Source organism: Ovis canadensis, chromosome 15 (genome assembly GCF_042477335.2).
Source record: "Ovis canadensis isolate MfBH-ARS-UI-01 breed Bighorn chromosome 15, ARS-UI_OviCan_v2, whole genome shotgun sequence".
In the NCBI taxonomy this organism is placed as follows: domain Eukaryota; kingdom Metazoa; phylum Chordata; class Mammalia; order Artiodactyla; family Bovidae; genus Ovis; species Ovis canadensis.
The window spans coordinates 10,493,195-10,508,361 of record NC_091259.1 but is presented as its reverse complement, the minus strand read 5'-3'; positions in this window follow the sequence as shown (position 1 = coordinate 10,508,361).

Below are 15,167 nucleotides of genomic sequence, written 5' to 3'. Positions count from 1 at the left end.
TTGATGTGGTCATACTTATTACATGTAATATATGCACATGAATGTATTTTGTCTTCAAATATTTACATGAAACCATAATTTCTGCAGAATTCTAGGATATTTTATTGTCTTCAAATTATTTCCATTGAAAAAAATTGTCATATAACTTTGAGATTATTTGATGTGTCCCTTAGAACTAGGTGCAAAATCCTTTTGACATAAGACTTACTAGGTCAGATGGCATTTTCTTTGTGTAGATTTCCAATTGAATTGGAAAATATCATTTAAGTACAAGACTAACATTTCTAAAAAAATAAAGCAGGAGTACAAACTCAGTAAAAATGGCAAGAAAAATAAAAATACTTAACTAAAAAAGGAAGGTATTAATTTATTGAATATGAAATAGTGTAAAATAAAGATGCATATACTGAATGTAAAATGTAGCAGAAGTGTTTTTGAGTTAAAACTCATAGATATCATACAAACACTCTTTAGTATCTACTTAAGGTTTACAATTTATATTTTAACATATCAAATCAATTTCTATGAATGTTCCTCAAGGAAATAATCGGTGGTGACTGCAACAACTGTGTAAGTTGATATTCAGTTACATACACCAGAATTTATAATATAAATTTTGAATAGAGTTTAAATATTAAAAATTTCAAATGACTAAAGGTTATGGAGACAAGACAGCTCAGGCATGGTGAGAAACTCAGGAAAGCTGTCACAGCAGTTTGAAAGAGAGAGTGAAGGTGGCTAAGCCTGAGACAGGAGGACTGCTGGGCATAGAGTAAGTTCGACTGACTAGGAATTTTATCTGCACAGAATGCCCTAGACATAGGTATGGAGGATACTTGGATAGTTGGATACTAGGATAAGGCAAGCATTTCAGGAGCCTAACTCCGGACTGTCATTATTTGCAGCATTATCCATGAAAAATACTCCAAGTATATACTAGGAACCACATTCAACTATCCCTATTTCTTCCACTGTGGACCTTTTCTAATCAATTTCTCTCCAGTCTTATGTGTCATAAAACAAGACTACAAGGATTCATGACTATAGGATCTTCCTTGAGCCCCTTAACTTCTCCATGGTTTCAGGAGAGCAGTGAAAAATTGCTCCCCAAAGACTTACTTTTTAAAATGGATTGAGATATTTATGCATGAGAAAGATACTGATATGCTGAGTTCTACACTTATCGCTGAGGATATTTCAGGACTCTGAGAAACAGACTTCAGTGACTTGAGCCACATACGTGGCCAGTACACTGCCTTTTACTTTTCTGTGATTTGATCACTGTGCTTCCTCTAATCAAAATTTGAGGGCTGTAGAGAGTCCACCACCACTGGTATTGCTTCGTTAATTGCCATTTCATATCAGGAATTCCTCCAAGAGAATCTCAGCCTCTCCTGCAAAAGCATTCATGACCATCAACAAGTTTTGTGTTCTATCACTGCTAAATGGGAACAATATAGGACAGAAATGGTATGGACATAAGAGAAGCTATTAAGGAGAGGTGGCAAGAATATATGGAAGAACTATATTAAAAAAAAAAAAATCTTAATGACCCAGATCACCAAGATGGTGTGATCACTCATCTAGAGCCAGACATCTTGAAACGAGAAGTCAGGTGGACCTTATGTAGTATCACTACGAACAAAGCTAGTGGAGGTGAAGGAATTGTAGCTGAGCTTTATCAAATCCTAAAATATGATGTTGTTAAAGTGTTGCATTCTATATGCTGGCAAATTTGGATAAGTCAGAAGTGGCCAAAGGACTGGAGAATGTCAGTTTTCATTCCAATTCCAAAGAAAGGCAATACCAAAGATTGTTCAAACTCACACAATTGCACTCATTTCAGTTCAGTTCAGTTCAGTCCTTCAGTGGTGTCTGACTCTGTGACCCAATGAATTGCAACACCCCAGACCTCCCTGTCCATCACCAACTCCTGGAGGTCACCCAAACTCATGTCCATCGAGTCAGTGATGCCACCCAGCCATCTCATCCTATGTTGTCCCCCTCTCCTCCTGCCCCCAGTCCCTCCTAGCATCAGAGTCTTTTCCAATGAGTCAACTCTTCACATGAGGTGGCCGAAGTATTGGAGTTTCATACATGCTAGCAAAGTATTGCTCTAAATTCTCCAAGCAGAACTTCCAGAAGTTCAAGTTGGATTTGGAAAAGACAGAGGAACCAGAGATCAAATTGCAAACATCCAGTGGATCATAGAAAAAGCAGAAGAGTTCCAGAAAAGCATCTATTTCTGTTTTATTGACTATGCCAAAGCCTTTGACTGTGTGGATCACAATAAACTGTGGAAAATTCTTAAAGATATGGGAATACCAGACCACCTGACCTGTCTCTTGAGAAATCTGTATGCAGGTCAGAAAGTAACAGTTAGACCTGGACATGGCAATAGACTGGTTCCAAATAGGAAAAAGGAGTATGTCAAGACTGTATATTGTCATCCTGCTTATTTAACTTATATGCAGAGTATATCTTGAGAAACGCTGGGCTGGATGAAGCACAAGCTGGAATCAAGATTACTGGTAGAAATATCAATAATCTCAGATATACAGATGACACCACCCTTATGGCAGAAAGAGAAAAAGAACTAAAGAGACTCTTTGATGAAAGTGAAAGAGGAGAGGGAAAATTTTGGCTTAAAACTCTACAGTCAGAAAACAAAGATCATGGCATTTGTTACCATCACTCATGGGAAATAGATGGGGAAACAGTGGAAACAGTGACAGACTTTATTTTGGGGAGCTCCAAAATCACTGCAGATGGTGACTGTAGCCATGAAATTAAAAGACGCTTACTCCTTGGAAGAAAAGTTATGACCAACACAGACAGCATGTTAAAAAGCAAAGACATTACTTTGCCAACAAAGGTCCATCTAGTCAAAGCTATGGTTTTTCCAGTAGTCACATATGGATGTGAGAGTTGGACTATAAACAAAGCTCAGCACCAAAGAATGGATACTTTTGAACTGTGGTGTTGGAGAAGAATCTTGAGAGTCCCTTGGACTGCAAGGAGATCCAACCAGTCCATTCTAAACGAGATCAGTCCTGGGTGTTCATTGGAAGGACTGATGTTGAAGCTGAAACTCCAGTACTTTGGCCACCTGATGCAAAGAGCTGACTCATTTGAACAGACCCTGATGCTAGCAAAGATTGAAGGCATGAGGAGAAGGGGACAAAAGAGGATGAGATGGTTGGATGGCATTACTGACTCAACGGACATGAGTTTGAGTAAACTCCAGGAGATAGTGATGGACAGGGAAGCCTGGCATGCTGCAGTCAATGGGATAGTAAAGAGTCAGACACAACTGCACAGTTGAACTGAACTGAAGCCTTTGACTGTGTGGATCACAACGAATTATGGAAAATTCTTAAAGGGAGGGAAATACCACCAACTTACCTGCCTCTAAAGAAATCTGCATGTAGGTAAAAAAGCAACAATTAGAACGAGACATGGAACAACAGACTGGTTCCAAATTGGCAAAGGAGAACATCAAGGCTGTACGTTATCACTCTGATTATTTAACTTATATGTAGTGTTCAGTTAGTTAGTTTAGTCACTCACTCATGTCTTACACTTTGCCACCCCATGGACTGCAGCACGCCAGGCTTCCCTGTCCATTATCAACTCCCAGAGCTTGCTCAAACTCATGTCCATTGAGTTGATTATATCATCCTCTGTCGCTCCCTTCTCCTCCTGTCTTCAATCTTTCCTAGCATCAGGGTCTTTTCCAATGAGTCAGTTCTTTGAATCAGGTGGCCAAAATATTGGAGCTTCAGCTTTAGCATCAGTCCTTCCAATGAATATTCAGCACTGATTTCCTTTATGTTTGACTGGTTTGATCTATTTACAATTCAGGGGACTCTCAAGAGCATTCTCCAACACCACAGTTTAAAACTATCAATTCTTCAGTGCAGCTTTCTTTATGATCCAACTCTCACATCTATACCTGACTACTGGAAAAAACATAGCTGTGATAGATAGACATTTGTCTGCAAAGTAATGTCTCTGCTTTTTAATATGCTGTCTAGGTTTGTCATAGCTTTTCTGCCAAGGAGCAAGCATCTTTTAATTTCATGGCTGCAGTCACGATGTGCAGTGATTTTGGAGCCTCAGAAAATAAAGTCTGTCACTTTCCATTGTTTTCTCATCTACATGCCATGAAGTGATGGGACCGAATGCCACGATTTTAGTTTTCTGAATGTTGAATTTTAAGCTGACTTTTTAACTCTGCTCTTTCACTTTCATCAAGAGGCTCTTTAGTTCTTCTCTTTCTGCCATAAGGGTCGTATCACCTGCATATCTGAGATTATGTATATTTCTCCCAGCAATCTTGATTCCAGTTTTCCTTTATTTAATGCAGCATTTCATATGATGTACTCTGCATATAAGTTCAATAAACAGGGTGACAATATACAGCCTCAATTTACTCCTTTCACAATTTGAAACCAGTCTGCTATTCCATGTACTGTTCTAACCATTGCTTCTTCACCTGCCTACAGATTTCTCAGGAGGCAGGTCAGGTGGTCTGGTATTCCCATCTCTTGAAGAATTTTCCACAGCTTGTTGTGATCCATACAGTCAAAGGCTTTGGCATATTCAATAAAGTAGAAGTAGATGCTTTTCTGAAAGTCTCTTGCTTTTTCAATGATCCAATGTATGTTGTCAATTTGGTCTTTGGTTCCTCTACCTTTTTTAAATCCATCTTGAACATCTGGGAGTTTCATGGAAAATTCTGAAAGGTTTTTGGTGGTGATGCAGAGTACATCATGTGAAATGCCAGGCTGGCTTAAGCCCAATCTGGAATCAAGTTTTCCAGGAGAAATATCAATAACCTCCGATACTCAGATGATATCCCCCTTATGGCAAAAAGAGAAGAAGAACTAAAGAGCCTATTGATGGAAGTTAAAGAAAAGAGGGAAAAACCTGGCTTAAAACTCAACATTCAAAAGATCAAGGCATCCAGTGCCATCACTTCATGGCAAATAGATGGGGAAACAGTGGAAACAGTGACAGGCTTATTATTTGGCTCTGATATTACTGCAGATGGTGACTGCAGCCATGAAATAAAAATACCCCTGCTCCTTGGAAGAAAAGCTATGACAAAACTAGACAGCATATTAAAAAGCAGAGACATTAGTTTGCCAGCAAAGATCTGTCTAGTCAAATCTATTGTTTTCCCAATAGTCTTGTATGGATGTGAGAGTTGGACCATAAAGAAACCTAAGCACTTTTGAGCTGTGGTATTGCAGAAGACTCTTGAGAGTCCCTTGGACTGCAAGGAGATCAAATCAGTCAATTCTAAAGTAAATCAGTACTGAATATTCTTTGGAAGGACTGATGGCTGAAGCTGAAGCTCCAATAATTTGGCCACCTTATGCAAAGAACTGATTCATTGGAAAAGACCCTGATGCTGGGAAAAATGATGGTAGGAGGAAAAGAGGGTGACAGAGGATGAGATGGTTGGATGGCATCACAGATTTGATGGACATGAGTTTGAGTAAGCTCTGGGAGTTAGTGATGATCACGGAAGCCTGGTGTACTGCAGTCGATGGAGTCTCAAAGAGTCGGACATGACAGGGCAACTGAACTGAACTGAACTGAACTTGCTATTGTATGAGATAATTGTTTCCTCTACTGTCCTTAGATACAGCAGATAAGATACAGACATTTCATATCTAAATGGGACCATTCTTCTCCCTCTCTGCAAGGCAACTCACCTACCCTTTCTGATGCTAGCAAGGGAAGCAGAAAAGCAAGGAAATATGGTAACATTGAAAGATTGTGTTCTAAGATTTCAATGATCACAGGCCATAGAGTTCAATAGAAAACAGGAGTGGAGAAAATACTGTTCCACCATAGTTTTACTAGAAAATTTTGTGTTGTAAATTTCACATGGCATAGTAAATGAATTACCATTCATACTTCTTTGGTGCACACTTTGGGTAAGACTTGCGTCTATGATTTCTATTAATAAAATATGGTGACAAACTTTGAAAGTTACTTGCAAACAATATGCATGGACGATTCAGCATCATGAGAAATTATACAATCAACAATAAATAAAAGTTAATAGTCTGTTGCAGAAATAAGAAATGCATTTTGTTTCAATACCAACAGGTTAGTAAAATCTTGTTAGCAATAACATATTGGGCCTTTTTCCTTGGACATAAATTAGCCAAACTAATCAGGAATCATAAATTTAACAAAAAAGAAGAGTAATAGCTGGGTTTGGGATCTGAAAAGGAATAGGTAGACTCTAGAAATGTGGCGAATAACTGAGTCACTGATTTGATAGTAAACTAATAAAAAATGTCTTCATTAATATATCTCTATGCTTTATATGTACCTCTGATTTAAAAAAAATAAATTATATTATTAACGTAGAGAGATGATCCACAGAAATATTTTTGGAACCCCTCAAAACCTATAGGTGGCCTTTTGGATGCACACAGGGATGTTAAGCAAATAAGAAACTATATTGAATACAATGGAATCCAGTTTTCTTACCCTTAGTAGAGAGTGTTAGAAATATGAAAATACTCAAATATAGAATGAACCCTGTAGTATTGCACTGGAGTTTGTGTTACTTGCATAATCTCATGGATTTCAGTATATTAAAGATATAAATATATATTGGATAGACAGAAGAATATTTATATATGCAAAAAGGTTTGTGTTATAAATCAGTACATTGTGAAGGCCTCTGAAAAGAAATACATCAGTAGTATACCTACAGCATAGAACTTGCTTGTTGATTACATTCTTCAGCAAAATAACTCAAAGCTTCTTTTAAAATGATGCAATTTTGGGTTAGGGAAAGTATAGGATAAACCCAGAACATCTTGTTTTGCCGAATATAAGAAAGCACTCAGAAATGATGAGGGCATGACAAAAAGACACAGAAGTTAGATTAAAGGAGCTCTTACAGCCAAATGTGAAGCAATTTGAGCAGAAAGTGTATAATAACAATAATTGATTATAACATATTGAATAAATTAGAAATCTATAAATGAGAAAATGCCTAAGTAAATGAATAACCAGAAAAGACTATTTCTACAGTAAAATGTAGAAAGAACGTGGAATCAGCTTATCACTATTTGACAATCACAGTAAAAATTCAGACAAGATAAAATTATTAATGGATGCTGAAATGTTGGATGGAAGAAAGTGAGAATGAGGAACAGAATTTTATGTGGTATCAAAGTATTTCCTATAAAATTGTTATTTAAGAATAGGTGACATGCAACTTTATAATAAAGATAGCCAAAAATGTTATCTTCAGTAAATAGTTATCATAAGTCTACAAATAAAGGATCAAATCAACACAGTGTGCCACAATGGAAGGATGCAATGAAAGAATACAGCATCAGTTCTGTAGTATTCAAGACAAAAGTGCATGACCCAGGTGAAATCATGAGGAAACATTGAACAGAGCTACATGGTTGATAGGAAGCTAGAGAGTTTCATGAAATGATGTTCTCCATGAAGAAAAACAAATAGTAGATGATAGTCCATATTCTGCCTTTTGCAATCAGCTTGATTTTTTTTTCTCTTTTATGCAATGATATCTTTAGATGAAAACAGTTTCTTTCTTCTTCTTAGAGCTAAGGCATTTTGTTAATATATTCATTTTTGTCTTTCTGAGATATATTGTCATTGTGGTGTAGTATCCTGGTGAAAGTCAAAGTTGTCCAGTCATGTATGACTCTTTGCAACACCATGGACTATAGCCAGCCAGGCTCCTCTGTCTGTGGGATTTTCCAGGCAAGAATATTGGAGTGGGTTGTCATTTCCTTCCCCTGTAAAGAGTTAATAAATACTCTGCTATACAGCTAGGTAATGTGATTCCTCAGGGAATCAATGAAATTTTGATATGACTGAATAGCATCTGATTAAAAAAAATAGCAGATCTACTGAGTCAGAATAAGAGCTCAGGAATCGGTCTCTTACTGGAGAGGAAGCAGGTCAATCAGTTGAGTGGATATAATGAGATATCAGATATTTTCCCCAGGAAAACAAAGACCAGAAAATTATCCACATTATCAGGAACAGAATAGGACTGAAAAGATAATTTTGTGGCATTGCTTCTCTAATATAGCATGGTAAAGAATCATTATCAGAGAACTTAATAACAGCTAAGATTTTTCTGAGCCTCACCTCCAGAGATTTTGATTCAGTAAATTTGCTTTGGGAGTCAGGGAAATGTTCTTACTACCAAACTCTTATTTTATTTTTTCCAAATTAAATTAGATAGCAAATATTATAACAATATAACAGTATCTTGCAAAACTCATCCTGCTGTTGTTAATATTAACAACTTTCCTGGTCTTTACCATTTCTAGGAAGGCTCTCTGACCTCCTGCATAGGTTCCACTAATCTAATTACTCTGCTTCCTCACCAGTACTAAAAGAAAGTGCATAGTGGCCAGATAAAGGACCACACTTTGAAAAGTACTGCCTTATAGGATTAAAAAGTGCATACGTATACAGTGGGGCTTCCAGAGTGGCTCAAATGGTAGGAATCCTCTTGCAAACGCAGGATACCTGGGTTTGATCCCTGGGTTGGAAGGATCCCTGGAGAAGGGCACAACAGCCCACTCCATTTTTCTTGCCTGGAGAATTCCCATGGACAGAGGAGCCTGCTGCTGCTGCTAAGTTGCTTCAGTCGTGTCTGACTCTGTGCGACCCCATAGAAGCAGCCCACCAGGCTCCCGCATCCTTGGGATTCTCCAGGCAGGAACACTGAAGTGGGTTGCCATTTCCTTCTCCAGTGCATGAAAGTGAAAAGTGAAAGTGAAGTCGTTCAGTCCTGTCCGGCTTTTAGCGACCCCATGGACTGCAGCCTACCAGGCTCCTCCATCCATGGGATTTTCTAGGCAAGGGTACTGGAGTGGGGTGCCATTGCCTTCTCCACAGAGGAGCCTGGTGGGCTACAATCCATGGAGTCACAAAAAGTCAGACACAACTGAGCAAATATGCACAGCACAGCACAGCGCGTATATCCAGTGTATTCCAGATTATTACGCAGAGAAAAATTTATTAGTCATGCCCAATTCAAAGCTGGTTTCTAAGCAATGATCTCAAAAGGAAAGTTCTCAATGTGGTCTTTTGTTGGATTGTACCTCCCTTCCCCCCAGCATCCGTCTGGTATTTAGTCCCAGAAAATAGTTTTTGAGACTAGAATATTCCTGCTTCCCAAGTCTCTCTTACCCTCTTCTTGAATGTCTTGTGATTCTTTTCACCTATTTTCTACCAAATAATTAGAAAATTACAAAATCAGAAGTCTTTACCTTTGTAAACAGCAAGCTCTATGACAGTGTCTGATACAAATAACCTCAAATTATATGTTAAATCAAAAGAACCAGTCATATACACTTTTATTTGTTTTGTACTATTATGTAAGAGATTACACAAAGTTGGCTTGAAATATAAAAGTTTCCATGGGAATCTTGCATAATTTATCTGGGTCTTCTGTTTGGGGCTTAAATCAAATGTTGATTGAGTGTGTCCTTATCTGGAACTCAACTAGGGAAATAACCACTTCCAAGTTCTCTTAATTTGTTAAAAATTTTAATTTTCTTGCAATTTTTTGACTGAAGTCTCTGTATTCTTGCTATCTGTTGATTAGGACCTGCTCTCAGAGGTCACTCTCAGGTTTTTGTCACACAGAACTTTCTATCATCTTTTTTTCCTTACACTTTGAATCTCCTCCTTTCCGTAATCTCTAGACCTTAGTTAAAATGGGGCCACTTTGGCTAAATGAGACCCACCTACACGTAACGGATGAAGATTATAAACGATGGTCACATCTATTAGGGGCTATTTTATATTTCTGCCTACTGTAATCCTTAATAAAGTTCTTAGAATATTCACTCCAATTTATAAGTTGTTTTACATGAAAATGCAAAAACAATAGACTTTACTATTTACCGTGTGTAATCAGAAAAATAATCATTCATCACAATATGATCACTGAATTATTTCCTAAGTTAACTTTCTTTACCCGGAGTGTAAACATGGAATGCCACTCACCATCTGGTTTTACAAGGGTTAAGTCATTAGCCACTACAGTATGTTATCAAAGGAATTCAGGACAAAAAGCACTCTGTGCTTTGGAGAAACAGGCAAAATAAAGCCTTAGATAATTTTACATATATATTTCAGGAAAAATACTAATACATTCACATTTTTGGAATCTTCCCATACACAGAGAAGCACTAAAATCATTATCTGAGGTATCTGATCCTCATTACTATTAACAACAGTTGTCTTTTGACAATACGTATGCTTTACTACATGTATCACCTAGCCAAAATCACATATACACTGGCTGCTTCTCCTATGTCTTCAGAGGATTTCCTCAGAGGAATCTTAGACTCTGTCTCCAGGTCTATAGTCTTCAGTAAGACACTGAACAAACTCAACTCACAGCTCTCATGATTGTACTTTCTTTTTTCCAGTTGACAAGGGCTCAATGTCTCAAAGTCAAGGACTACAACAATATCTAGGTTTTCACAGGTAGTGCCAGTGGTAAAGAACTTACCTGTCAATGAAGGAGATGTAAGAGATGCAAGTTCAATCCCTGGATTGGAAAGATCCCCTGGAGGTGCTAAGTCTCTTCAGTCATGTCCATATCTTTGCAACACTATGGACTGTAGCCTGCCAGGCTCCACTGTTCACAGGATTTTCCAGGCAAGAATACTGGAGAGGGTTGCCATGCCCTCCTCCAGGGGATCTTTCCAACCTAGGGATCCAGCCCATGTATCCTGCACTGAAGGTGGATTCTTTACTGCAAAGCCAGCAGAGAAGGATTGGGAAGAACCACTGGAGGAGGTCATGTCAACCTACTCCAGTAGTCTTGCCTGGAGACTCCCATGGACAGAGGAGCCTAGCAAGTTATAGTCCATAGGGTCCCAAAGAGTTGACTTAGCACACAGGCACAGCAATATCTACCCTTATAGAAATAAGACAAGAAGTGATTGCTAAAGATTTCTATTAGGTGAGATAATTGGAGGAAACTAAGCCTGACTTTGTCCTCGCCTTTACTTGTGTGTTGACAGATGATAGCAAGCTATTAATAGCTAACTTAGAATGCTTGCTGTGATCATGCACAGTGCTAACACATACATATGTGACTTCATCTTAAAGGAATCTTTTCAAGTTTGCTGTCATTGTGCCACTTTACAAATGAAACTTAAGCTGAGAGGTATCAGATATATATATGAGGTATCAGACGCATATGTGTATATTGATTTTTTTGGGATAAATATCCTTTTTTAAAAGATCTAACTCATTTTGAATAATTTCTATCCATATGTAGATTGATCAACTTTCTTGATCTTTTCACAATTCATGAATGAGGTTATATGTTAGAGATTGAAATAAGAATTATTTTCTTACTGTGTTTACTCATAAAGGCATGTTTCTAATGGGCTATTGTTTTTTTCCACTTCTGCTGCTGCTGCTGCTGCTAAGTTGCTTCAGTCGTGTCCAACTCTGTGCGACACCATAGAGAGCAGCCCACCAGGCTCTGCCATTCCTGGGATTTCTCCAGGCAAGAACACTGGAGTGGGTGACCATTTCCTTCTTCAAAGCATGAAAGTGAAAAGTGAATGTGAAGTCGCTTAGTCATGTCCAACTCTTAGCTACCCCATGGACTGCAGCCTACCAGGCTCGCCCGTCCATGGGATTTTCCAGGCAAGAGTACTGAAGTGGGGTGCCATTGCCTTCTCCTTTCAGTTCTAGTGATGTACAAATGAATGTGAACTTTGTCAAAAACTACTTTTTTTCTAAAACATGTAGTATTTTGCATGTTTCATATTTTATATAGTGTCAATATGACACAAAATAATTCTCTGCATCTGACCATCTTTAAATTCTCAGAGAAATGTTTTAAATCTAGATCAATCAGACAAGTAAATAATGTTTCGCTAAACTGAAACATTAAACTTTGGCTATGTATAAATGACTACACATAAGTAACTTTTAAGACTAGCTTATAGGTGTGCTTGTTAATATAAATGTAGAAAAAATTATGTTAATAAATATAAATGTGCATGTAAAAACAGTTTTTCTTAAGCTCTCTCTCTCTTTCTCTCTCTCTCTCTCCCTCTCTCTCTCTCTCTCTCTCTCTCTCTCTATATATATATATATATATATATATATATATATATATATATATTAGACTAAATAAGCACTAGAATAAAAAAATATTTTGCTCTTTGTATAACTAATATTAAAGTAGTTGCATCATTGAACAAAAATATCTTTATGGCAAAACAATACAATATTGTAAAGTAATTAGCCTCCAATTAAAATAAGTTAAAACATATATATCTTTATGCAAAATTTAGTGAGAAATACTTTGCATTAAAATGAATATGAAAAATGTATATGAGTTAATTCCTGCAACAAAAACAAAAATAGACCAATATGTGCATTGAGATCCCCTTGCTATTCTTGTTATAAGAAAGCATTTATAAAGTTATATAAGGTTTTCAGTTTAACAGAATAGTCTTGTCAAGTGTACAAAATATTTTTTCCTAATATTTATACTTTTAAGGAATAGAACATACATGAAAATAGAATCTCAGTTCTAGAGATTTCAGTAAAAGTTTGCAGAATACAAACTGTATAGTCTTTTTCATTTAAGGCTAATTAACTTTCAATACCCAGATCATAACATTTTCCCTCTGTGGAAACAAACAAATTGTTATTTATTTTGTTTACCAGGATGTATATTATTTTTATAAAATATGATAATGTATTCCTAATACCTAAATTGATATCTAATATCTCAGTTGGTAAATTCCCTGATAACTCAGTTGGCAAAGAGTCCACCTGCAATGCAGGAGACCCTGGCTGGATTCCTTGGCCAGGAAGATCACTGGAGAAGGGATAGGCCACCCACTCCAGTATTCTTGGGTTTCCCTTGTGGCTCAGATGGCAAAGAATCCATCTGCAATTCGGGAGACTTGGGTTCAATTGCTGGGTTGGGAAGATCCCCTGGAGAAGTGGAATCTACCCATTCCAGTATTCTGGCCTGGAGAATTCTGTAGACTGTATAGCCCATGGAGTCGCAAAGAGTCAGACATTACTGAGCGAATTTCATTTTCATGATAATGTAAAGTGGACCAATTTTTGGTAATGTCTGATCTTTCAGCAACTCCTTAGGCTTTCTTATTTCTCAAAAAGTATTTCTGATTTTATGAGCTAATTGCAATTATCCTGAGAAAATTCTGAATCCTATAGATAAGAATTAAGTTTGGCATAGTGCTTAACTCTGTTCATCTCCAAGGCAAACCATTCAGTACCACAGTTATCCAAGTCTATGCCCCAACCAGTAATGCTGAAAAAGCTGAAGTTGAACGGTTTTGTGAAGACCTTCAAGACCTTTTAGAACTGACACAAAAAAAGATGTCCTTTTCAATATAGGGGACTGGAATGCAAAAGTAGGAAGTCAAGAAACACCTGGAGCAACAGGCAAATTTGGCCTTGGAAAGCGGAATGAAGCAGGGCAAACACTAATAGAGTTTTTCCAAGAAAATGCACTGGTCATAGCAAACATCCTGTTCCAACAACACAAGAGAAGACTCTACACATGGACATCACCAGATGGTCAACACTGAAATCAGATTGATTATATTCTTTGCAGCCAAAGATGGAGAAGCTCTATACAGTCACCAAAAACAAGACCAGGAGCTGACTGTGGCTCAGATCATGAACTCCTTATTACAAAATTCAGATTTAAAATGAAGAATGTAGGGAAAACCGCTAGACCATTCAGGTATGACCTAAATCAAATCCCTTATGATTATACAGTGGAAGTGAGAAATAGACTTAAGGGCCTAGATCTGATAGATAGAGTGCCTGATGAACTATGGAATGAAGTTTGTGACATTGTGCAGGAGACAGGAATCAAGACCATCCCCAAGGAATAGAAATGCAAAAAAGCAAAATGGCTGTCTGGGGCGGCCTTAGAATTAGCTGTGAAGAGAAGAGAGGCAAAAAGCAAAGGAGGAAAAGAAAGATATAGGCATCTAAGAGATAAGAAAGCCTTCTTCAGCAATCAATGCAAAGAAATAGAGGAAAACAACAGATTGGGAAAGACTAGAGATCTCTTCAAAAAATTTAGAGATACCAAGGGAACATTTCACACAAAGATGGGCTCGATAAAGGACAGAAATAGTATGGAACTAAAAGAAGCAGAAGATATTAAGAAGAGGTGGCAAGAATATGTGGAAGAACTGTACAAAAAAGATCTTCACGACCCAGATAGTCATGACGATGTGATCACTAATCTAGAGCCAAACATCTTGGAATGTGAAGTCAAGTGGGCCTTAGAAAGTATCACTATGAACAAAGCTAGTGGATGTGATGGAATTCCAATTGAGCTGTTTCAAACCCTGAAAGATGATGCTGTGAAAGTGCTGCACTCAATATGCCAGCAAATTTGGAAAACTCAGCAGTGGCCACAGGACTGGAAAAGGTCAGTTTTCATTCCAATTCCAAAGAAAGGCAATGCCAAAGAAGGCTGAAGTTACCACACAATTGCACTCATCTCACATGCTAGTAAAGTAATGCTCAAAATTCTCCAAGCCAGGCTTCAGCAATACATGAACCCTGAACTCCCTGATGTTCAAGCTGATTTTAGGAAAGGGAGAGGAACCAGAGATCAAATTGCCAGCATCTGCTGGATCATGGAAAAAGCAAGAGAGTTCCAGAAAAACATCTATTTCTGCTTTATTGACTATGCCAAAGCCTTTGACTGTGTGGATCACAATAAACTGTTGAAAATTCTGAGAGAGATGGGAATACCAGATAACCTGACCTATCTGTTGAGAAATCTGTATGCAGGTCAGGAAGCAACTGTTAAAACTGGACATGGAACAACAGACTGGTTCCAAATAAGAAAAGGAGTATGTCAAGACTGTATATTGTCACCCTGCTTATTTAACTTATATACAGAGTACATCATGAGAAACGTTGGACTGGAAGAAACACAACCTGGAATCAAGATTGACAGGAGAAATATCAATAACCTCAGATATGCAGATGACACCACCGTTATGGCAGAAAGTGAAGAGGAGCTAAAAAGCCTCTTGATGAAAGTGAAGGAGGAGAGTGAAAAAGTGGGCTTAAAGCTCAACATTCAGAAA